The 27,032-nt window shown below is 39.6% G+C and overlaps 1 protein-coding gene across 2 annotated transcripts in view; it reads left to right on the top strand.

Moving 5' to 3' along the window:
• The window catches only part of RALGAPA2 (Ral GTPase activating protein catalytic subunit alpha 2), a 1,332,894-nt gene that overhangs the window by 1,293,432 nt on the left and 12,430 nt on the right, over window positions 1–27,032 (top strand). The window lies entirely within an intron of this gene.

The raw sequence follows: 27,032 nt of genomic DNA, 5'->3' as shown, positions 1-27,032 counted from the left end.
TGTCAAGTACTTCATTCTGTTCTTCTTCCTTCCATAGCGCAGTGCATGGAAGTAATAGGTTTGATGGTTGCGGCAATGGACATAGTTCCTTTTGCACGAATTCATCTAAGACCATTACAACTGTGCATGCTCAGACAGTGGAATGGGGATTATACAGACTTGTCTCCGACGATCCAAGTAGATCAAAGAACCAGAGATTCACTCCGTTGGTGGCTGAACCTGGACAACCTGTCACAGGGAATGAGCTTCCGCAGACCAGAGTGGGTCATTGTCACGACCGACGCCAGTCTGGTGGGCTGGGGCGCGGTCTGGGAACCCCTGAAAGCTCAGGGGCTATGGTCCCGGGAAGAATCTCTTCTCCCGATAAACATTCTGGAACTGCGAGCGATATTCAATGCTCTCAAAGCTTGGCCTCAACTAGCAAAGGCCAAATTCATAAGGTTTCAATCAGACAACATGACGACTGTTGCATATATCAACCATCAAGGGGGAACAAGGAGTTCCCTGGCGATGGAGGAAGTAACCAAAATAATTCAATGGGCGGAGAATCACTCCTGCCACTTGTCTGCAATCCACATCCCAGGAGTGGAAAATTGGGAAGCGGATTTTCTGAGTCGTCAGACTTTCCATCCGGGGGAGTGGGAACTCCATCCGGAAATCTTTGCCCAAATAACGCGATTATGGGGCATTCCAGACATGGATCTGATGGCCTCTCGTCAGAACTTCAAGGTTCCTTGTTACGGGTCCAGATCCAGGGATCCCAAGGCGACTCTAGTAGATGCACTAGTAGCACCTTGGACCTTCAACCTAGCTTATGTATTCCCACCGTTTCCTCTCATTCCCAGGCTGGTAGCCAGGATCAATCAGGAGAGGGCTTCGGTGATCTTGATAGCTCCTGCGTGGCCACGCAGGACTTGGTATGCAGACCTGGTGAATATGTCATCGGCTCCACCATGGAAGCTACCTTTGAGACAGGACCTTCTTGTTCAAGGTCCATTCGAACATCCGAATCTGATTTCCCTCCAACTGACTGCTTGGAGATTGAACGCTTGATTTTATCAAAGCGTGGGTTTTCAGATTCTGTAATAGATACTCTGATTCAGGCTAGAAAGCCTGTAACTAGAAAAATTTACCATAAGATATGGAAAAAATATATCTGTTGGTGTGAATCTAAAGGATTCCCCTGGAACAAGATAAAAATTCCTAAGATTCTATCCTTTCTACAAGAAGGTTTGGAGAAAGGATTATCTGCAAGTTCTCTGAAGGGACAGATCTCTGCGTTATCTGTTTTACTTCACAAAAGGCTGGCAGCTGTGCCAGACGTTCAAGCGTTTGTTCAGGCTCTGGTTAGAATCAAGCCTGTTTACAGACCTTTGACTCCTCCCTGGAGTCTTAATCTAGTTCTTTCAGTTCTTCAAGGGGTTCCGTTTGAACCCTTACATTCCGTAGATATTAAGTTATTATCTTGGAAAGTTTTGTTTTTGGTTGCAATTTCTTCTGCTAGAAGAGTTTCTGAGTTATCTGCTGTGCAGTGTTCTCCGCCCTATCTGGTGTTCCATGCAGATAAGGTGGTTTTGCGTACTAAGCCTGGTTTTCTTCCGAAAGTTGTTTCCAACAAGAATATTAACCAGGAGATAGTTGTACCTTCTTTGTGTCCGAATCCAGTTTCAAAGAAGGAACGTTTGTTACACAATTTGGACATGGTCCGTGCTCTAAAATTCTATTTAGAGGCCACTAAAGATTTCAGACAAACATCTTCCTTGTTTGTTGTTTATTCTGGTAAAAGGAGAGGTCAAAAGGCAACTTCTACCTCTCTTTCTTTTTGGCTTAAAAGCATTATCCGATTGGCTTATGAGACTGCCGGACGGCAGCCTCCTGAAAGAATCACAGCTCACTCCACTAGGGCTGTGGCTTCCACATGGGCCTTCAAGAACGAGGCTTCTGTTGATCAGATGTGTAAGGCAGCGACTTGGTCTTCACTGCACACTTTTACCAAATTTTACAAATTTGATACTTTTGCTTCTTCTGAGGCTATTTTTGGGAGAAAGGTTTTGCAAGCCGTGGTGCCTTCCATCTAGGTGACCTGATTTGCTCCCTCCCATCATCCGTGTCCTAAAGCTTTGGTATTGGTTCCCACAAGTAAGGATGACGCCGTGGACCGGACACACCTATGTTGGAGAAAACAGAATTTATGCTTACCTGATAAATTACTTTCTCCAACGGTGTGTCCGGTCCACGGCCCGCCCTGGTTTTTTTAATCAGGTCTGATGATTTATTTTTTCTAACTACAGTCACCACGGTATCATATGATTTCTCCTATGCATATTCCTCCTTTACGTCGGTCGAATGACTGGGGTAGGCGGAGCCTAGGAGGGATCATGTGACCAGCTTTGCTGGGCTCTTTGCCATTTCCTGTTGGGGAAGAGAATATCCCACAAGTAAGGATGACGCCGTGGACCGGACACACCGTTGGAGAAAGTAATTTATCAGGTAAGCATAAATTCTGTTTTCTATGCATTCCAATCTGGACTGATTTATAGACGGGAAGATATTGTTCATTTGAAATCTGCTTGATAGCTCAGGTCTGGTTAAACTGATTAATTTCAGCTTGCTTGGCTTTGCTGCAACACAAGTGGACAGCTCCACCTACTGGCTATTTTAATAAATGCACTGCTTCTCAATGCTTTTCAATAGGAGTCACATGACTGGAAAAAAAGGTTGTTATTCTGAAACTGTGTAAATTGAACCGTTGTAAAACGAGGGCCACCTGTTTATATATATATATATATATATATATATATATATCTCAAAGAACAAAGCAAATTTGATTATAAAAGTAAATTGGAAAGTTGTTTAAAATTGAATAACCCTCTCTGAATCATGAAAGTTTAATTTGGACTTGACTGTCCCTTTAAGCATTTTGCAGCATACTAAGGTTACAGAATGTGAGTTCCAGTTTATCTAGAGAGTGTGGAACAAGTGTATATTTCAGAGGTATTTTATATCAAAAGCAAGCGGTATAAATAATGAATGCATATTCATTATCAAATTCCCATTTTTAATGCAAGAGTTAATTCTTTTAGGTCTTAGGCATCATATTGGTGGATCAGTTGTGCATGTAGTTGCCTTTTCTGCACACATTTATTGTTTTTTGTTTGGCACGTCTATACATTTACTTCTTTACAAACACCATTTGATATGATAGTGTTATGCTTATGTCAGAGGAAGGGATACCTGTTTTCTCACTGCATGGTATTAGTCCTTCCAGTGAAGATCAAATAATAACAACAGTATAACAACATTTATACTTACCAAGGTGTAAATAGAACCTGGGAAGACCAGGGCAAATACTAGACTAAGCCCATAGCCTTTAGCACCTTGCAGACATTATTATTTCAGTCTGTGTGTGTGGGTATATTTACATTATCCAGAATGGGCCCCACGTGGGTTCTGTGGGTCTAGTAGAGACCACACTCACTGCAATCCCTCTAGTTACTCCTTTTATGTTCTTGTATCTTGCCCTATATGTTCCAGCAGCCATCGATGGGGACAAAGCCTAATTTTTATTACTCTTACAAAAGAGACCTAACAGCTATATGTTTTTTGTAGTTTTTAGAAAGAGGAGGACCAAAGCCAGGGAATTGTCTAGTTACTCCACATGGCACAAGTCTATTATTCCACTAGTGCAGAGTATATTTTTTGAGTATAAAAACACTGATTTATCAATAGCATTTATCAATTTTGTTTTTTGTGTATTTTATATAATAATATTATTATTATATTGTTATTATTGTTATATTACAAGTCGAAAGTAAAAAGTTTTAGCTCACACACTAACCCAGCGCCCGCAAAAATCCGAAATTAGGATTTTGCGACCTTGTTAACTTATTCCCCTATAGACTTCAATGGAGCGCGTAAAAGCTAAAAATTATATATATATATATATATATATATATATATATATATAGGAATATCTTTTTAGAATTACTTAGAACATATTCCCTTTATGTGAAAAACACTTTATTAAATATGAATATTGCAAGTATGATTTTAAATGTTTCAGCTACTTGTCTGCAAAGGGCTCAAATGTACGATGTGTCTATATATGTATACATATGTATTTGTGTTTTTATGTGTATACAGTGCCCTTCACTAATATTGGTACCCTTGGTAAATATGAGCAAAGAAGGCTGTGAAAAATTGTCTTTGTTTAACTTTTTTATCTTTTGTTCAAAAAAGAGACAAAAATACACTGCTCTTGTGGATATCAAACAATTGCAAACACAACACAGGTTCATGCCCCCCCCCCCCCCCAAAAAAAATAAAAAAAACTTGTTAAATATAAGTGTGGCGCTATTATTGGCACCCCTATGAATTCATATGAGAAAAATATATTAAGTATATTCCCATTGATAGTTTACATTTTTTAGTACACTTGGGTAACTAGGAACAGGAAAAATGTTCAACCATGACTTCCTGTTTCACAGGGGTATAAATATGAGGTAACACATAGGCCAAATCCCCTTAGTCATTCATCACAATGGGTAAGAACAATAAATATAGCTGTGATGTGCGGCAAAAGGTTGTTGAGCTTCACAAAATGGGAAGTGGCTATAAGAAAATATCAAAAGCATTGAAAATGCAGATTTCTGCCATCAGGGCAATAATTAATCATTTCCAGTCAACTGGAAATGTTATGCATTAACCTGGAAAAGGATGCTTGTCTATATTGTCTCAACACACTGCATAGAGGATGGTTCAAGTGGCCAAAATATCTCCAAGGATCATAGCTGGAGAATTGCAGAAGCTAATTGCATCTTGGAGTCAAAAGTCTCCAAAACTACAATCCTACTTCGTCTACACACCCACAAGTTGTTTGGATGGGTTTCAAGAAAAAAAAGCCTCTATTCCCATTCAAAAACAAACTCAAGCGTCTTCAGTTTGTTAGACACTTCAAATGGGATCGGGTTCTATGGTCAGACAAAACCAAAATAGAGCTTTTTGGCAATAAACATCAGAGGTGGGTTTGGCGCACACAGAGAGGTAGCCATATGGAAAGTTCCTCATGCCCATGGTTAAATATGGTGGTGGCTCTTTAATGTTTTGGGGCAGCCATTTTGTTAGGATATATGGTATCATGGAGTCTATCAAATATCAACAGATATTAAATGAACCCCTTACTGCCTGTGCCAGAAAGCCTAAAATGTGCCGTGGTTTGATCTTCCAGCAGGACAATGATCCAAAATATACATCAAAATCAACAAATAAATGGTTTACTGATCACAAAATCAAGGTTCTGCCATGGCCATCCCAGTCCCCTGAATTGAACCCCATAGAAAACCTGTGGGGTCAGTTTAAGAGGAAAATCCACCAGTGTCAATCTCGAAATTTGAAGGATCTAGAGAGATTCTGTATGGAGGAATGGTCTCAGATCAGGGATCATGTCTTCCACCCCCAAACAATATTGTTTTATAAACGCGCACACACATACACTGTACTTATATGTATATAATCTATACACTTTGGTTAATGAAAGCAAATTAAATCCAATGAAGGGTTGAATGGTTGCCTTTTTGGCCTGAGACGACTCCTCTTTCATACTCTCACCCACTTAAGGTGCAATAGTCCTATTTCTGCTGAGGGGAGCTAAATAACCCCAGAGCAGGCCATGCAGAAATGTAAGCATCATGTGTTCCACACAGTGGGGGGGTGATCACTCAGCAGAACCGCTGACAGGCTTGCTTTTAGTGTATTGTAGTAAGTTTTACTACCCATTACTAGAGGATCTCACTATCCCTCTGACCAGACTATGCTACAGTTTCTCCCAGCAGCAGCAGTGTTTACCAAAGCATTTCTGTTCTCTTTCCAAAAAAATAGTGCTGGAACTCCGTTCCCATGCGTTTCTGTTCGACTTGACCCCTGTCTCAGATCCCTTGCCATGTATTCTCCAACCTCATCAGACATTATAGGAGAAGACTTCCAAGAGGACAAGGAGCAAAACCTGAGCCAGAAAGCTTGAATCCAAGTAATTTATTCAGCAATGTTGCATCTGTATAAGGGAGACAATCACAAACGCCTGATGCGTTTTGTGCATGCTCACATGCACTTCATCAGAGGCTGACAATTCTATGTGCATGGGAGCCTAAATAGGGGCCAGATGCCAATCACCTTCACTGCTGGTTATTTAAGTGGTAAGGTGTCAAATAATCACCAATGGGAGGCTGGCAAATCCTAGCTATGCTTCATGCTCATATAAATACTAATACAACATTATAAGACTACTAAAGGCATCATATAGAATGCAGGCTGACAATATAATAACATACATATTGCTCATAAAGTACTTATATTTCATTCATTGGACGGGACTGCACATTGTGGACATTCCCCTTCGATGAGACCGGAGGGCTTCCTAACCTGACTGGAACAGAAGTTACCCACAGCACAGCATACAATACGTACTTAACAGAGATAGAGGGGAATAACGGCTGATACATTCGCAACTGTTGCGCTAACAGCACCCGCACCCAGCTAAAGGGATAAGATAAGTACTAATACTGACTGATTGGAACCCAGCCTCATAATTAGTGACAAACTTTTACCTGCATGAATCTGTTACACAAGGACTTCTCTTGCACTGTGAACTGACAATAACAAGCGTTATAAACCAAAGCTACATTTCCTTTGGTCTGATTAGAGGCGTAGCACACAAATGCACATTTGAACTTTCTTTTCCTTGTTATTATTGCAACTTGTCTTTTGTTGATATATATTTACATTGTTTCCCTTGCAATTAACAGCAGGACAAAGCTTGTTTCTTACTAACGTTTGTTAATATTTAGTATACCAGTACTCTTTCCATAATGGCTACTATTAATATACCCACAGGGGTTATAGATGAAAGTAAAAGAAAACGCATTATGGAAACAGCACTAAAAGGAGACAATCATAGTAGTTATTCTATCAAGGAGGATGATATCACTAATGTTTTTTCTAACTTGGAACAATTAAGGTTTAAGGAAACCAACCTGTGGAGGGATATCAAATTTTTTGAGTTATACATTTCAGAGAATAAAGTCCCTAGAGGACTTCAAATGAAGAAGTATTCCTTTCTTTGCCCTTATTCATTTAAAATTTATGGAAGAAAGGAACACTAACTTAACTAATTGTTCCATCATACTTATAAAACCGCTATTACGCCATGAAAAAAAAGAGGGAAACTATTCTAATTGATATCAATAAAATTAGCACTCTCCTACAACCATTTGAGTCAACTCAAAAATACTTAGATTACAAAAAACAGCTTAATGAAACCATAGATAATTTAGACACCACACTATCCAATAGGAAAGTACAAAAATACCAAAGGGATGTCAAGGATTAGATGTTGTGTACTCTTGGCAAAAGTTAAAACCCAACAGGCCCACTTGTTCACCTAGAAAAAAACAAATCCAAGAATAAAAAAAGTAATAAAAACAAGAGTAACACTACTAGACATGTTACATTTTCCAGTATTGATACTGATAATCAGGAAGATACTAGTGAACAGCCAACAGAGGATGAACAAATGCCAAGCACCTCTGAATCTAACAGAACCATATCAGATCCTAGTCCCAACAGAAAAGATCTGAAAGCCCTTGTGAAACAACCACCACAGACTAACACACCAAAAAAGACTAGCACACCAAAAAAAGCAGAGTAAGTAAAACCACAAAGAAATAGGGGTTATCAATCTCTCCGAGTATGAACTTTCTAACATAGAACTAGAATTGTTAAATAAAGGTTTGTCATATGCACTGGCACATAATTTTGATTTAGTTAACACTTTGATTGATACTTAAAAATTTGTCTGCAAAATAGTTTTGATAAAACATTTTTCTTCTTAAACGGGGAGAGTCCACAGCTGCATTCATTACTTTTGGGAAATACAGAACCTGACCACCAGGAGGAGGCAAAGACACCCTAGCCAAAGGCTTAAATACCTCCCCCACTTCCCTCATCCCCCAGTCATTCTTTGCCTTTCGTCACAGGAGGTTGACAGAGAAGTGTCAGAAGATTCGGTTTAGTCTCTTATGGAGGGTAGTACTCTTCGGAATGGGACTGGAGTTTTAAGTAGTCATGTCAGCCTCTCAGTGAGAGCATGGATGAAAGTTAGAGTCCGGAGATGCAGGAAACCATACTGACTCATATTAACAGCTCCATAAGCAATCAGCGTTGACGAGTTTCGCTGCCTGATTTCTTCACTCAAGTCCATGTCAGAAGCGATGCTACTATCTGTCAAACTTGAAGGGCCGTGTTCCTGTTACACGGCGTAGATTCCGGTAAGATCGTTTCATTTTACTTTCAGTATGAGTATGTAATGTATATGAATAAGTCAGGGTCTCAGTGGGACTCCTTTATCTTTGGAATCAAGGGTTAATATCTCCTGAGGGAGATTATTGAACAGGGGGGACTTTAATTGAAAAAAAGTTTTATTAAAGTTTTCCAGTTAGTCAAATTACAGCATATACATTACCAGCATGAACTAAAACACAAGTTGTCAGAGTTAATCAAATCAAATATATGGATTCTTAGTATCAAATTAAATATCTGTCAACATACCTCCATACATAGCAAACCTTATTTTATTACACATAGAAAGATCAAAGTTTTTACATAGGTCTCTCAGGTCTCTCTCGGGTGTCGGCCCTCCACCGCCACTCCCACCAGCCCAGGAGTTAATGAGTAATACAAACTAAGTTCCACTTCTATTTCTATGAACAGGGGGGACTTTAATCATGTTTGTTACGTGATTCTGTCTGCTAATGTGTAGCGACTGGCGCGCTTTTCTTGCTTGGTCACGTTTCTGTTCTCCATTTCCATATTCCTGTGTGGCGACGGAGAGAGTCTGTTTTGATAGTTGTCTGGGTCATAGGAGGTGGTGAGTGCCCCAGCCATTGGGGGTGTTGGGTTCCGTTTATTTTTTTTATCCATAATTTCAATCACCAAGTTATGGAGGATTCTGATGTCTCCGATTCAGATTCTACTTCCTGCGAAGAATATGAAATGGCCCGGGTAATCCATGCCCATCAGTTATGTTCTGAATGCTGCTTTAGAGTGCTCTTTTCTCCCGAATAGGGGAACTTAGAATCCGCCGAGCCATCCGCCCCTGAGGATTCCATATCCCGCGGGGCTCGCGCCCTAGATTCCTCTCTTGCTACGCAAGCAGGTGTCCTAAATGCCGTTACCCCTTCTCCGTAAGGCGACTTGTTTCCTCTAGAAGTTACAGCACGGTTTTGCAGGGCCATATCTATGGCGTTGATGCATTTACATCTTCCTGGAAGATACTGTCCGTGTTCTGCTAACCAGGACTTGTCAGGTGTGGGATCATCTGGATCAGATCAACCCTCTTGGGAAGCGTTTTCCTCTGAGGGTTCAGGGGTCCCACCCCCGAGGCCGGGGTCATCAGTTGCCCCGACGAAGGTAAGTCTTGCCTTTAGTTATAGACTGGCGCGCCTTCGTGTCCTTCTGAGGCATGTTTTGGCAGTGCTGGAGGATTCCAGTTCTAATGAATCTCCTTGTTGTCTCCATTTTTTTTTGGGGGGGGGGGTATCTTATTCCAGTCCCGAGCTTTGGAAGAATTGGGCCTCTAATTGGCTGGTCCTGTTAGTGTGTCCATTCTTATTGGGCGTTCATCTGCGGGTGCTGCCTTTATTTACTTTGATCCGGTTAGGATGTATTTTCTTTCATTTTGAGAAGCTCATGTCTGTTATAGTTTTTCCTTTTGGAAGACATACTAGCGATTTTGTGGTCGCTTTAGAACTTCCGCGGAAGTTTGATAATTTTTGTTAGGACATTGTTATGTCTATCGTTTGTTTGTCTATCCCTACTAGGGATTCGACTTTTCTGTGGACTTGGACAGTTCCGTGGTGCCCTATATGTCAGGCTGGTCCTGGTTGGGCACTTGTTTTTCTGTTCCTGGATGTCTATATCAACCACGTGGTGCCCGTTATCACTGGCTGGCTGGTTAGGGTGCCGAGTTTGCTCACTCTGGTGAGGAGTTTTTTTTTTTTTTTTTTTTATATGTTATAGGAGGCTTTTCGTTCCTAGACGTTAGGCTGGTCCTCGTTTTTCCTTTGAGTGGGGCATCAGAGGGGATTGGGCTCAGTCCTCAATGTCCTGTTCCTGATTGTTGGCGGGGTTACCGTGGTCGGTTCCTGCTAGGGCTTACTCTGGGGGTTCCTGAGGTCCTTTGGCCTCGGAGCTAGAGTTCTCTTCCCGAGGGGGTTGCAAGTTCAGATGACTCTTTGGATATCCATGGTACCAGGTTTGGTGGCGATTCTGCTCTCCTCTTTTGGTATTCTTTTTCTTTGATTGTCCGTTGTGAATCCTTGGCGACTATACCTCTTCCTTATGGGGCTGGATTTCTGGTCATGTGGTTTCTGGAAGCTCGGGGTTTTGGCCTTTTGTTTCACCCTAGGTTATCTCGGCTGCTTCCATATTTTTGGAGCTCTGGAGATTGTTTCATCTTTTTTCTGCGGCTGCCCCTGCTAGGCGTTTAGGTTGCCTATGGCCTCTCCACCCTGAATGCGCCCCATCTCGTCTGATCTCGGGAGATAAGCAGGGTCGGGCATAGTTAGTACTTGGAATGCTTGTTCATTTGTAAATTCCTTGAGCTGTAGGGGTTTCCTGGATATGGATCCTGAGAGGATTTTTGGAGACTATTAATCTTCTCGGTCTAGATTTCTAGGTTCTAAGGGCTGTTCTTTTGTAAGTTTTCCTTAGTCTTTAGACTTAATGTCCCCCGAGCATTTAGGGGTCAAGCTCCCTGTCTCCGGGATACTTACGTGAACGTTTAGTGTCCAGGGTCCCTTGGATGCGGCTGTGATTGCATCTCCTATGGTGCAAGGTCTTCTCCGGATAGGGTAACCCGTGGGTTCCTCAGGGGTTATTAGTTTGAAGCCGGTTCCGGTGTCAGGTTTTCTGGCTCTGATCCTTGTCTTTGACTGGACGTTTTTGCTTTTTTCTGTGTCCTGATCTCTTAGAGGGATCTGGACAGCCAGTTTTCTGGTTTCGGAATGTCCTCTTGTCTCTTCGGCAGGGTTTTTTTGCTTTGGCGGAGAATTGGAATTCTTCTGGGCCGACTGTAGTGGCCGGATGGTTCCTGTCAATCGCTATAGTCCTTTTGACGTCCGTCTACAGCTTTATGTTCCATGCCTGTGGGCGGGTGAGCGGTTATGTTTGCATTTCCCCTCCTTTTGGGGGAAGACTGGGCATACCACAGTATCCGCCTGGTGCCCCAGAGGTCCTTTTCTTCCTCTGTTCAGGGGGTCCTCCCTGCCTTGTGTGCAGGATGTTATGTGACGGGTTGGTTTCTGGTAGCATGCCATTTCTATAGTCTCAGTTTGGGGTCTCATTTTTTGGGAGTGCCCCTTCTATTGGGAAGGGAGCTGTGTCTGGGTTCTGGAACCCGAGCTCGTCCTTGGGGGGTCTGGATCCCCTCCTCATTCCTGAGCGTCTTGGTGGTTCGAGGAACTTCTCATTACCTTGTCCTTTCAGGCTTTGCCAGTCGCTTTGGTGCTGGGTCGGTTACCTTGGAGTGGGGGCCAGGGATCTGACGGCCCTGTTTAGCCTTGACTGGGTATAATCGTTAAGTCGTTTGGGCTTTCCTTAGGTTTTGGGTGCTATCCTTTCCTCCCTGTCTTCTTGGGAGGGAGTTGCTCTGCACTTTTTTCTTCTGAGCTTTTCCTCTGGGAGTGTCCTGGTGCAGATTCCTAGCATTGTTTAGCTAGTGTTGACTGCTCTCGTCCGCTGAGACCTCTTTTGCAGAGGGAAGCCTGTGGCTTCATCTAGAGCATACTTGGATATTATGGTGCTATTTCTAGTGGTTTCCGGGGGGGGTTATTCCTCAGTCGCTCTATCCTGAGTGCGGGTTTGCACCCTGTTTATGGAAGAGGGTCTATCTTGTCCCTCTAGGTTTCCAGGATTGGGGCGTTACTTGGCCCCTTGGACTTCAATGCAGGTAGCGGTTTGGGATTTTTCCTCCCTGATCTCTGCTTAGTCGGTAGGGTTTGCTCTGTATGCGGTTTTTGTCCTGTTCCAACCTTGGTTGCGCTCTGGGAGTTATGTTCATGGTTCTTTATTGCCCTAGTGGTTGTCTGGTGGTCCTTTTGGACTATTGTATCTGAGTTCTTCTTTTTCCCCTTTGAGAGAATGGGGAGGTCCCCCCTTCCCTCGGGTCAGAGGTGCGTTTCTGTGTGGGCTTGGAGCCTGCAGGACTTTGTCTACTCAGAGGCCTTTGTGCTCGGTGGAGTCTAGTGATTCTGGGTGGTCTCTAGCAAGGGCCTTGTTGGTCTTAACTGATGGGCAGTTCCTTTCCTTTCTTGTTTGGTCCTTCTGCTTCTGGTGAAGCAGTTTTTTTTTGTTGGGCTTTGGGTGTTTTCAGGCTGTGGTGCCCTCAGATGGGGCCGTCTCAGTGTCCTCTATAGCTTGGGTATTGTTTTCCCAAAAGTAATGTGAATGCAGCTGTGGACTCTCCCCGTTTAAGAAGAAAAACTTAATTTATACTTACCTGATAATTTTCTTTTCTTCTGACAGGGAGAGTCCACAGCTCCCCGCCCGCATTTTTATCTGTGGGGCGACAATATTTTTTTATTCTTCTGGAACCTTTTTCACTCTGGTATTTCTCCTACTGTTCCTTGTTCCCTCAGCAGAATGACTGGGGGATGAGGGAAGTGGGGGAGGTATTTAAAGGGACAGTATACTGTAAAATAGTTTTTCCCTTAATGTGTTTACAATTGCTTTTTTTACCAACTGCAGAGGAAAAAATGTATGAAAATTTGCTTTTTAATGCTTATTTGTGTATATTAAAGCTCTGATTTTGTGTTTTGAAGCCACAACCTAATAAAATGGGTTGAGCTTGTAGGTATAATCAGATCTCATTACTGTATCACATTGTGCACATATACCTGCTTCTTTATCTTATATCTGTCCTTAAAACAATCACCAGTACTTTGAGAGAACAATGGAAAATCAACATTGTATTACCTTATCTCTGCTATATCCGACTGGGAGTGTAATTTCTTCTGCTGACTGTGTTTACAAAGCTTATCTATAGCTGGTACGCGCGGCCACAAACTTTCAGAATAGGTGGGGATACCACATGCTAAATCAACAATTTCATATGCCGATATAAGGGTAAAGGAGCTACTTGTAAACAATTTAACACAGTCCAGCAGGTAAAGCGGATTATTGGGAACAAATTAAAGGGGAGAAATTTTTTGAGTAAACTGTCCCTTTAAGCCTTTGGCTGGGGTGTCTCTGCCTCTTCCTGGTGGCCAGGTTCTGTATTTCCCAAAAGTAATGAATGCAGCTGTGGACTCTCTCTATCAGAAGAAAAGGAAATTATCAGGTAAGCATAATTTAAGTTTTTTGCACATGCAGGATACTGAATCCAAAGAGGGTGAGGGCGAATCCGCTCCCTCTGTCTCAGTGGGGCTGAAATACACTGACAGTACTCACCTCACTAACCTTATCACCTTGGAAAACGAAACAATTAGACGCACTGATTCACAGGTTGACAGATGCACTTAATTTTCTTTCAAATCCACTTCTCACTTTTACCCATTAAACGCCAGACATTATCTACTAGATTTATACCAGAGAGTAGTTGAGAAAGAATTTACTGATCTACATCGAACAGTACAGTCCAATCCCCTAGAAATTCCTAGAGATAAATAAAAAGCAAAGAAAAGCACTCATAAAACTACAACACAATGACAACATTGTCATAACCCAAGCTGATAAGGGAGGAGCAGTTGTTTTTTGAATAAAAGTGATTATATTTCTGATACAGAATTATATACAAAATTAACGTTCAACCCTACAATCTCCATCAAGAATAAACTTTCCCATCTACTGGATCATGCAGTTGAATACAATTTTATTGACAAAGATCTGGCTGATTATCTTTACATGGATGAGCCCACTACCCCATACTTTCGCATAGTGCCGAAAATCCACAAAGGCCTGACTAAACCACCAGGCCGGCCCATCGTAGCGAGTAATGGCTCACTATGTGAAAGACTGGGGGGGGTTGCTTGACCACATACGGCAACCTATTATGCTTGCACTACCAGGATACATCAGAGATAGTGCACATCTAATCACACAACTTAAAGACGTCTGGATGGACTCCTATACTTGGATTACAATAGACATAACAGCATTATATTCTAACATTCCACATGGATAAGGTCTTGAAGCCAATAATCATATTCTACATAGACATTCCAATTACAGCGATAACTTTATTTTGTTTATAACCCAAGTCACTGAGTTCTTGTTACATCACAACTTTTGTATGTATCAAGGAGAATACTTTCTGCAAAAGTGCGGTACGGCAATGGGGGCAAAATTTGCCCCCGCATATGCCAACATTTACATGGTTTGGCTTGAGCTCAATTGCAGTTTTGCAGATAGTTTTCCCTATAGAAAGAATTTGATCCTATATGGTCGCTTTATAGATGACCTGATAATCATCTGGCAAAGAGATGATAGACACAGTAGAATTATTCATTGATGAATTTGACTTTTACAGCTCAACAAAACATTAGTACTATAGACTTCTTAGACCTAAAATTGGAAGCTAAGCACAACAGAATAGTGACATCCACTTACCGTAAACCATTAGCACGTAACACAATACTCTGAGCCGATTCCTGTCATATACCACACTTGAAAAAGGGAATCCCTAAAGCACTATCTACGGCTACGTAGAAACTGTACTGACGTTGCAAAGTATTACGAACAAGCTCGGGAGTTAACCTCTAGGCTTATTGAGAGAGGATACCATCTAGCATCTCTCAAAAAATTAGAAATAGAGGTTGCTTAATTTCACAGACAGGGATTTTTTTTTACCAGAAATAAAAACAAGGTAAACTCTAGGAACACTAATTTAGCTAATAACATTCTATTTATTACGCAATTAAGCAGACAAAACGATACACTGACTGAAATCATTGCAAATATGGTCAAATGTATAGCAAGGAAGGCTCCCAGCTTAGGAGATATTACTAGAAAAAAAACTTTGCTGCAAAGCCTTCTTCCAAAACTAATTGGTTGAATTGTAAAACAGGCTGTTTTAAATGTGGCCATGTCCCCTGTAAAAGCTGTAATTATACTACAGTAACCAATAAGTTTACCTCACATATCACAGGACAAAAAAATCACATCAGAGATAGAATTGATTGTACCTCACAGTGTGTTATTTATTTAGTTAACTGTTTATTGTGTTCCCATCAATATGTTGGTATCACGACTCGTCTCCTCAAGGACAGAATCTGTGAACACTTGTTATCCTTAGATGAAAAAGATCCCAGCACTCCAGTTGCAAAACACTTCCGATTGCATGGACCAGGCACTAAGCACTTTTCATTTATTGGGATTGACAGTATCAAAAAACTTCCTAGGCGAGGTGATAGAGAAAAAAGACTTCTTAGAAAGGAAGTCTTTTGGATAGTAAAATTACAAACCAGATTGAATAAGAGACTTGATGTAGATCTCTTTACTGAATAAAGTTCTATAAACTCCTTAACCTTTTCACATCAGTTTCAATTGATTAGATAATCCTCTTAATCTTTCTATTTATCATAGTTACATTAAGACTTTTAAGAGCCTCTTGGATTCAATTATTGTTTGGAATAACAAAAAGATAGCAAATATGCATCTCTAGATACGGTCCGTGGACCTTTTAAAGTACCTAATCAGGGTCCAACACATAAAATTGTAGTGACATAGATGCCTAATCCACATAGTAAACTCATTGAACTAGCTATATTTAAATCTAAAGCAGAAATTTTTCTTTGCTTTATGGGAAAAAATATTATGTCACACATTTCATTAATTATGCGCTCCAAACATCCATTTACTCTAACAAATTATGTTAATTTAACTCTTATTTTCTCCACTAATTATGTGAAACATATTTATCATTATGCTTTAGCTATTATGTATTAGTTATATGTTTTCTTTAATGCTCTTATTAGAATGCCAGGCTAATGATCTGCTGTTTTTTATTTTTTTTATTCATTTTATTTCTTATTTCTATTTTTGTTTTTTGATTAATGGCTAGGTTTAATCACCTGTTCTAAAGTATTATTCATCATTTTTATATGTTATTTTTTATCCTAGCTCCTTTTTTTACATACTAAACTATTGGAGTGTTTTTTCTACTAGAATAGTCTTATTAATTGTTCAATGAATGAAATATAAGTACTTTATGAGCGATATGTATGTTATTATATTGTCAGCCTTCATTCTATATGATGTCTTTAGTAGTCTTATAATGTTGTATTAGTATTTATATGAGCATGAAGCCTATCTAGGATTTGCCAGCCTCCCATTGGTGATTATTTGACACCTCACCATTTGACACCTTACCATTTGAATAACTGTCAGTGAAGATGATTGGCTACTGGCCCCTATTTAGGCTCCCATGCACATAGTATCGCCAGCCTCTGATGAAGCGCATGCGAGAAACGCATCAGGCGTTTGTGATAGTCTCCCTTATACCGATGCAACATTGCTGAATAAATTACTTGCATTCAAGCTTCTTGGTTCTGGTTTTGCTCCTTGTCCTCTTGGAAGTGTTTACAGATTCAGTGGATGGGAATACCGCTATCCTGCTTACTGAAGCCTCAAGTCCTGCTTACAGCTGATTGCTGCACTATACTACTCATCACTGCCTACCCAATGAACGTTTGACGTCAGAGAAGGTGGAGAGCCCACCAAGAAGACGGACGTGACTGCACATCGTTGACATTCCCTGTCGACGAGACCGGAGGGCTTCCTCCCCTGACTGGAATCGCCATCAGAAGTTGCCCACAGCATACGATACGTACTTAGCGGACATAGAGGGCAATAACGGCTGATACATTTGCAACTGTTGTGCTAACAGCACCCGCATCCAGCTAAAGGGATAAGATAAGTACTAATACTGACCGTATTGGAACCCAGCCTCACAATTAGTGACTAACGCTCTTGACTTTTGCACAATATATGTCAAACTTTTACCTGCCTGAATCTGTTGCACAAGGACTTCCCTTGCACTGTGAACGGACAATAACAAGCGTTGTAAACTAAAGCTACATTTCCTTTGGTCTGATTAGAGGCGTAGCACACAAATGCACATTTGAACTTTCTTATCCTTGTTATTATTGCAACTTGTGTCTTTTGTTGTTATATATTATAGGAGAAGACTCAGAGCTGTTATCTTGGCAAAGGGAGGTAGCACAAAGTATTGACAGAAAGGGTGCCAATAATTGTGCCACACATATATTTTATTTTTATTTGTTTTCTGTTTTTTTATAAACCTGTGTTGTGTTTGTAATTGTTTGATATCCATGAGAGCAGAGTATTTTTGTGTATTTTTTTAACGAAAGATAAAAATATTAAACAATAAAGACAATTTTTCACGGCCTTCTATGCTCATATTTATCAAGGGCGACAATATTAGTGGAGGGTGCTGTATATGTCTGTAAAAAACATTTATACACATATACATATGTACACACTTATATACTGTACATACGTATACTGTATATACATATTTTAGACATTTATACTGTACGTATGTATCTCTGTTAAAGCCTGTTGCAGCCTTTTTTTCTAACTTCTGATTGCAATTTTTTTTTTATTATTTTTTATTAGACTGTATTATTATGAGTGTAACTGTACTTTTAAATGTATTTTTTATGTATTTTGTGCAACTTTATATTAGAGTGTAACAGCTAACCAGAGCTTTGATGTGCGTTAAATTCAATGGTGCACGAATAGATGCATTTACTTTCAACTTGTAATATGCGCTCTAATTTTGACGAACGCCAACACCCGCAATAAACCCCTCTTCGCTCACGTACAGCATTAAGCGGCAATCATAATCTAGCTTTAATTTGGTCTGTGTAGGTTACTGTAGTAAAGGGCCACTGTAGTGATGAGGATAACAACATTTAATAGTTTAATATAATTTTTTTTGTTATATTTGATCAATAGAAATGTGTTTTTCAGTGAGAGGTTTTGACAATTTTCACATACATTTGCCCAAATGTATCCCCCCCCCCCCCCAGATGGCCAGTTAGAGATCTTATATGATTTTTCATGCTTGCCCTCTATCCCGAACACTTTGGCAGTTTAATATTGCAAATTACAGCAGCCTAATTCAGGGCATGCACACAGCCTGATGCACAAAGCAACAGTTCTGTTATGTTGGAAAGGGAGATGTTTTTTTTAACCAAAGTCTTTAAAAATAGTAGAGGCATTTGTATTAATCCTGCATTAATAATCATATTTCAGACCACGTACTGTTTATTATCAGCGCATCTTTAACGTCGCAACCATCAGAACACATGATAAGAGATGAACGGGTTAATTGGTTTACAGATTGCTTTTCAAACAGACCTTCAACATTTCATTAGAAGAAAAGGGGCAAGTAATTAGAGTTCGTGCCAGGCAGCTTGCAAGTGGAATTATAATATTTGTATGGAAGCCTTTATCTTCTGCAGTTACTTGCTCGTTCTGCAGCTGCCGTCTCTCTATCAATCAAGATGGTTCAGAAGGAGCTTCAAGGTTGATTGCATAGTTAAGGAATTGCCAGAAGAAAGTTTTGACTGATGGAATGCATAAACTTTAGGGCTAATGGAATGCTGTGAGTGATTCTAAGCGCCTAGGTGTGGCCTGTCTTTACACAGTCTTGCCTGTTTGGACTGCATATCTCTTTTTGTGCAAAGAAGCTTTGTTGTTGAATAGCTTGCTTTTGAATACTGCTTCAGCTTGCCCAATTGGCTGAATTTGTATTAATTTGACCATCTGCCATTCTGTTTAGCTGCAGGAACATATGATACAAAAAGCTGCTCCCTCCCCCCTATCTCAATACCCTCAGGGAACAAAAAAAAGAAAGAGGAGTCGTTCCATTCCTAACCACACACTAACAAGCATCTGCATTTTTTCACAGAGCAGCTTTCTTTAAATATTGTGAATTGCTGAATTATGTTGGGGGGGGGGGGATTCTACCCACCCCCATTCATACTCATTATTTTAGTTTTGTTCTTTTACCTCTGCCGCAATTATTTTAAGCATAGCGGTGAAAAAATAACTTATGTGAATCTAAGGCTTGGGATATATGAACTTTATTATTTGTGTTCCAAGTGATGAACAAATAATATTCATTCACTAGCTGAAACTGTACTGAGAAAAATATGTATTATTCTCCTGCTTATCATTTTACCTATAATTAACCGATTGACTGCTAGCAAGGGCTAATACAGTTTATCAGAATTTTCAGTGGTTATATTAAAAACAAGTCCCATTTGAAATAAAAAACAAAATAATGTTTCCATCTTTAGAGGTATAAATGTGTAATATGTATTCAGCCTCAATAGATAGGGATATGAAACCCAAAAATATTCTTCCATCTAGTGCTCTTGCAAATGGATAATATTCTTGCAAAAACTGGTACCATATATTGCTCTAGAAATGGGCCGGCTCCTAAGCTTACATCCATGCTTTTCAACAAAAGATACCGAGTACAAAGAAAAATTGATAATAGAAGTTAACTAGAAAGTTTTTTAAATTTGCATGTTCTATCTGAATCACGAAAGACACATTTTGGGTTTCATATCCCTTTAAGATCCAGAATATATATCATTTTAATTTATTTATGTTGAGTTTTGTGAGCTTATCTACAGAGATAGTTGACCGTCTTTTATGCATTTTATGCAAATGCACAATTAAGTTGCTTGTACAAATCATTCAGCTTTTGATTTTAAATACTTTTTTAAGCAGTTAAAGAAAATGCTGAATACGGGTGACTTGTTGGGTCTGTATTGAATTCCTATATATAAAAAAAAAAAAACACTAACAAAAAAAATATTATGCTTTGCCGTTTCTAAATCCAGAAGCTTGTTTTATTAGGTAATAGCATATTTACTTGTCACTTTGGCTAACGGATTAGTTAGTATGTGGGGACAGACCCGCACTGAGGGTGATACCCAGCAGTTGGCATTTTGTACATTGTTGGCTTTGTGTAGTCACGCACCATCATCTGAGACCCTCCTGCACACAGCCTGAGTATGCACTGTCTCCTCTGGGAGGTGCAAGGCTGCTTTGATAATCTGGAAGCTGGTGAAAGGTCACAACAGACAGATTATAATGCTATTATCACCATATGCCCTGCTAGTAACAATCATCTCTAGACTGTAGAGAAATATTAATTATTGACTAATCATTTCCATTATCAGTGTTTTTTCCAGATTTGAGTACTTTTCGTATTTGAGTAAAATAGAAAAACAACCTGTGTCCATAGCACTAGGGTGCTTGTTTTGTTCCATTTGAAAATCCTATCACAAGATTTGTCTATAGACCTCCCCTCAGTCTTGGTGTATTTTGAAGAAAATCCTTGATAAGTTTTTTTTTTTTTTTTTAAATGGATTAGAATCTCTACAGTAGTATGTTCTTGGTACCAAATAACCTCTAGGCTCTTCTGGACTCTAGCTATACGTATTTAAAGGGACAGTCAACACCAGAATTTTTATTGTTTAAAAAGAAAGATAATCCCTTTATTACCCATTCCCCAGTTTTGCACAACCAACACAGTTATATTAATATACTTTTTACCTCTGTAATTATCTTGTATCTAAGCTTCTGCTGACTGCCCCCTTATTTCAGTTCTTTTGACAGACATGCAGTTTAGCCAATCAGTGCTCAGTCCTAGGTCAGTTTACGTGCATGAGCTCAATGTTATCTATATGAAACATGTAAACTAATGCCCTCTAGTGGTCAAAATGTATTCAGATTAGAGGCAGTCTTCAAGGTCTAAGAAATTAGCATATGAACCTCCTAGTTTTAGCTTTCAACTAAGAATACCAAAAGAACAAAGCAAAATTGGTGATAAAAGTAAATTGGGAAGTTGTTTAAAATTGCATACCCTATTTAAATCATGAAAGTTTTTTTTGGACTTGACTGTCCTTTTAACTGTTTTATTATGTGCTAACTGGTAAAGTACAGTATGTATACAGGCTTTATTGCTATATTGTAAAATGCAAGGAACTGGCACAGAGATTAATTGGACATCACTAACATTACTGTTCCCTTTTGCATACGATAATGACCACAAAGATCCTATCTTTTCATATCCTTAGTTTAGTTGTACCTATTTATTAAAACAGGAACAAATCTCCATTCTTCTCTTACAAAAATAAAAATGATGTATGCAGTTGTTTAAAAGCTACGTACAATTACAATGCTATTTCATTCACTTTCATTTCAAAACAGTGTCTTCTACAGATTGACACATCCTTCCAAATACCTCTATTCTGTAAATATCATCTACTATAAAAACAGCGTTAAACAGATACTAACCCTCTGAGGTTGTTACTTTTCTGCTCATTTATAACCGTCCCTAGTTATCCTCAGCAGGAGAGATCAGAAAAGAACAGGGTTTTTAAATTAGAATAATCTGGTTACAACATGGTACTGAAATGATGCTAAAACATTATAAATACGTCTTAAAGGAACATGAAACACAACATTTTTCTTTTGTGATTCAGGTAGAGCATGTAATTTTAAAGAACTTTTCAATTTACATATATTATTCATTTTGCTTCATTTTCTTTTCTGTTATTCTTTATTTAAGGAGCAGCAATTCACTACTGGGAGCTAGCGGAACACATTGGTAAGACAGGGGTAAGAAGTATATATGTGCCGCCACCAATCAGCGCTCGCTCCTAGCTTCTGAGCCTACCTAGGTATGCTTTTCAAAAAAGCATACCAAGAGGACAAATCAATTTAGAAAATAGAAGTGAATTGAAACGTTGTTTGAAATTGCATGCTCTATCTGAATCATGAAAGTAAATTTTGGGGTTTCATGTCCCTTTAAATACTTCTAAAACAAATATATGTTAAAAACATTTTTGCGTGTTATTCATTATTCTCAGGCTAATCTTTGTTTTGAAGTACGTCCTTCTGTCTAGCGGTTTTTAGGGTTTTCTTTCCTTTTACATTTTGTAGTTTTACACTTTTCACCATTATTTTCCGTTTTGAATAAACCTGCCTTTATAATTGACGAACAGCTGCTCATGTTTTGGGTTTTTTTGGCTTTGTATTTTGACAGTATGTTTTCAGGGTAAATAAGATGATGTCTGCACACATTTGTAAGTAAATCAAAGACTGTCAAAATGTAAATAAACACAAGTGATGTCACAGAAGAATATTTGGGATGGTAGTCTAATTAAGATTCTTTTAAGTCTTTGAACAATGAGCCATTGAGCTCACTTACTTGTGAACAAGAGGAGAGTTGGCTATATTGTGATTGTATTGATGCTATGCTGATTGTAGAACATAATGGTCTGTCCAAACAAAGGGATACTTGGGTGGCAGATAATACCAATGACCTCACATTTCGGTGCCTTTGTTGACCTCAGTGGAATTTCCTGTCAGTGTAGGCATTTTTATAGGGTATTCATACAGGAGACAATGCTAAATTACACCTGAGAAAGCATAACCAGTAAAGTGTGAGTTAATATCTGCAGCAGCATATTTCACAAATTAAATTCATGATATATAGTTGGAGGCTATTTGGTTTAAGTGTAATGGTTAATTCATGGCATAGATTTTAGGGGATGAGGGAATTTTAAAAATTCCTTTGGTATGCATAAGGCTATATTGCGTTCTTTTATATCTCTAGAAATCACTGCTCCTTTCTCAGTCTCACTGGTGATTATGAAGGATGTAGTATTGTAGTGGTCCACCGAGGTTTGATTTGAAAAAGAAGCTGCTAAAGAGACAGTCAAATATTTGTTCAGATATGTATAGTTTATATCAGCAATTGCAAAGGATCTGAATGCAAAACAAATATTTTAAAATCATTTGAAACTTAGGCCTAGATTTGGAGTTTGGCGTTAGCCGTGAAAACCAGCGTTAGAAGCTCCTAACGCTGGTTTTAGGCTATCTCCGGTATTTGGAGTCACTCAAAATAGGGTCTAACGCTCACTTTTCAGCCGCGACTTTTCCATACCGCAGATCCCCTTACGTCAATTGCGTATCCTATCTTTTCAATGGGATTTTTATAACTCCGGTATTTAGAGTCGTGTCTGAAGCGAGCGTTAGACATCTAACGACAAAACTCCAGCCGCAGGAAAAAAGTCAGTAGTTAAGAGCTTTCTGGGCTAACGCCGGTTTATAAAGCTCTTAACTACTGTGCTCTAAAGTACACTAACACCCATAAACTACCTATGTACCCCTAAACCGAGGTCCCCCCACATCGCCGCCACTCGATTAAATTTTTTTAACCCCTAATCTGCCGACCGCCACCTACGTTATACTTATGTACCCCTAATCTGCTGCCCCTAACACCGCCGACCCCTGTATTATATTTATTAACCCCTAACCTGCCCCCCACAACGTCGCCTCCACCTACCTACACTTATTAACCCCTAATCTGCCGACCGCAAAGCGCCGCCACCTACGTTATCCTTATGTACCCCTAATCTGCTGCCCCTAACACCGCCGACCCCTATATTATATTTATTAACCCCTAATCTGCCCCCCACAACGTCGCAGCCAGCTACCTACAATAATTAACCCCTAATCTGCCGACCGCAAAGCGCCGCCACCTACGTTATCCTTATGTACCCCTAATCTGCTGCCCCTAACACCGCCGACCCCTATATTATATTTATTAACCCCTAATCTGCCCCCCACAACGTCGCCTCCACCTGCCTACACTTATTAACCCCTAATCTGCCGACCGGAGCTCACCGCTATTCTAATAAATGTATTAACCCCTAATGCTAAGTCTAACCCTAACACTAACACCCCCCTAAGTTAAATATAATTTTAATCTAACGAAATTAATTAACTCTTATTAAATAAATTATTCCTATTTAAAGATAAATACTTACCTGTAAAATAAATCCTAATATAGCTATAATATAAATTATAATTATATTATAGCTATTTTAGGATTTATATTTATTTTACAGGTAACTTTGTATTTATTTTAACCAGGTACAATAGCTATTAAATAGTTAAGAACTATTTAATAGCTAAAATAGTTAAAATAATTACAAAATGACCTGTAAAATAAATCCTAACCTAAGTTACAATTAAACCAGGTTAGATCGGAACAGCCAATAGAATGCGAGCTCAATCTGATTGGCTGATTGGATCAGCCAATCGGATTGAACTTGATTCTGATTGGCTGATTCCATCAGCCAATCAGAATATTCCTACCTTAATTCTGATTGGCTGATAGAATCCTATCAGCCAATCGGAATTCGAGGGACGCCATCTTGGATGACGTCCCTTAAAGGAACCGTCATTCGGCTAGTAGGCGTCGGGAGAAGAGGATGTTCCGCGTCGGAGGTCTGCAAGATGGATCCGGAAGAAAGAAGATTGAAGATGCCGTTGATAGAAGACTTCATCCGGATCATGGACCTCTTCAGCTCCCGCTTGGATGAAGACTTCATCCGGATCATGGACCTCTTCAGCTCCCGCTTGGATGAAGACTTCAGCCGGATCATGGACCTCTTCAGCCCCCCGCTTGGGCTTGGATCAGGACATCGGAGGAGCTCTTCAGGACGGATCGGTGAACCTGGTATGGTGAAGATAAGGTAGGAAGATCTTCAAGGGCTTAGTGTTAGGTTTATTTAAGGGGGGTTTGGGTTAGATTAGGGGTATGTGGGTGGTGGGTTGTAATGTTGGGGGGGGGGTATTGTATGTTTTTTTTTACAGGCAAAAGAGCTGAATTCTTTGGGGCATGCCCCGCAAAGGGCCCTGTTCAGGGCTGGTAAGGTAAAAGAGCTTTGAACTTTAGTAATTTAGAATAGGGTAGGGCATTTTTTTTATTTTGGGGGGCTTTGTTATTTTATTAGGGGGCTTAGAGTAGGTGTAATTAGTTTAAAATTGTTGTAATATTTTTCTTATGTTTGTAAATATTTTTTTATTTTTTGTAACTTAGTTCTTTTTTATTTTTTGTACTTTAGCTAGTTTATTTAATTGTATTTATTTGTAGGAATTGTATTTAATTAATTTATTGATAGTGTAGTGTTAGGTTAATTGTAGGTAATTGTAGGTATTTTATTTAATTAATTTATTGATAGTGTAGTGTTAGGTTTAATTGTAACTTAGGTTACAGGTCATTTTGTAATTATTTTAACTATTTTAGCTATTAAATAGTTCTTAACTATTTAATAGCTATTGTACCTGGTTAAAATAAATAAAAAGTTACCTGTAAAATAAATATAAATCCTAAAATAGCTATAATATAATTATAATTTATATTGTAGCTATATATAGGTAAGTTTATCTTTAAATAGGAATAATTTATTTAATAAGAGTTAATTAATTTCGTTAGATGTAAATTATATTTAACTTAGGGGGGTGTTAGTGTTAGGGTTAGACTTAGCTTTAGGGGTTAATACATTTATTAGAATAGCGGTGAGCTCCAGTCGGCAGATTAGGGGTTAATAATTGAAGTTAGGTGTCGGCGATGTTAGGGAGGGCAGATTAGGGGTTAATACTATTTATTATAGGGTTAGTGAGGCGGATTGGGGTTAATAACTTTATTATAGTAGCGCTCAGGTCCGGTCGGCAGATTAGGGGTTAATAAGTGTAGGCAGGTGGAGGCGACGTTGTGGGGGGCAGATTAGGGGTTAATAAATATAATATAGGGGTTGGCGATGTTAGGGCAGCAGATTAGGGGTACATAGGGATAATGTAAGTAGCGGCGGTTTACGGAGCAGCAGATTAGGGGTTAATAATAATATGCAGGGGTCAGCGATAGCGGGGGCGGCAGATTAGGGGTTAATAAGTGTAAGGTTAGGGGTGTTTAGACTCTGGGTACATGTTAGGGTGTTAGGTGCAGACGTAGGAAGTGTTTCCCCATAGCAAACAATGGGGCTGCGTTAGGAGCTGAACGTGGCTTTTTTTTGCAGGTGTTAGGTTTTTTTTCAGCTCAAACAGCCCCATTGTTTCCTATGGGAGAATCGTGCACGAGCACGTTTTTGAGGCTGGCCGCTTGCGTAAGCAACTCTGGTATCGAGAGTTGAAGCTGCATTAAAAATGCTCTACGCTCCTTTTTTGGAGCCTAACGCAGCCTTTATGTGGACTCTTAATACCAGAGTTATTTTTATGGTGCGGCCAGAAAAAAGCCGGCGTTAGTTTTTCGGGTCGTTACCGACAAAACTCAAAATCTAGCCGTTAGTTTCTTAGTGCAATGTGCAGATTTTTGCAAATAATAAAAAAACATTTGAAAACCGTTATGGGGTTTTTACTTTAAATTCCTTGGTTGTGGTGAAGTTGGGCTAGCTGTATTTGAGTTTGTGTGTATTATACACACAATGTGTAATTCGTCCAAGAAGACTACACATAGGATGCCCACGGGGCCTGATTTTTCAGTTTCCTTCCAGTCTCTCATCACACTTTTTACATTCTTAGGCAAACAGGTGGTTTTCCTAGAGATATGTCTTATATGGCCAAAAGTGGTATGTGGATACTACTACTAATTATTGAGTTCAAGTGTTTCAGCCACTCCCATGGCTAATGTTGGCATGATATCTCCATAGACGAATATTGACAATACAATGGGTCATACTTCAGAGCTCAGTGACTTTAAACATGGCACTGTTAAAGAATGCCACCTTTATCACAAGTCAGTTTGTGAAATTTATGCCCTGTCAACTGAAAGTGCTATTTTTGTAAAGTGGAAGCAGCGAGACTACAACAGCCTAGCCACACAGTGGTAGACCATGCAAACTTACAGAGTGGGACTACAGAGTACTGAAGTGTGTAAAAATTACCTATCATCTGTTGCATCACTCGCTACAGAGTTCCAAACCGCCTCTGGAAGCATTGATGTAAAGCATGCTGCTATTTGACTCTGGATCATTGGAAACATGTTCTCTGGCGTGTTAAATTACACCTATCTGGCAGTCTGATGGAAGAATCTAGGTGTAGCAAATGCCAGGAGAACGCTACCTACTGGAATGCTTAGTGCCTAC

Source organism: Bombina bombina, chromosome 4 (genome assembly GCF_027579735.1).
Source record: "Bombina bombina isolate aBomBom1 chromosome 4, aBomBom1.pri, whole genome shotgun sequence".
NCBI lineage: Eukaryota > Metazoa > Chordata > Amphibia > Anura > Bombinatoridae > Bombina > Bombina bombina.
Note: the sequence above shows the minus strand (reverse complement) of the source record. Positions and strands in the feature narration are given on the sequence as shown.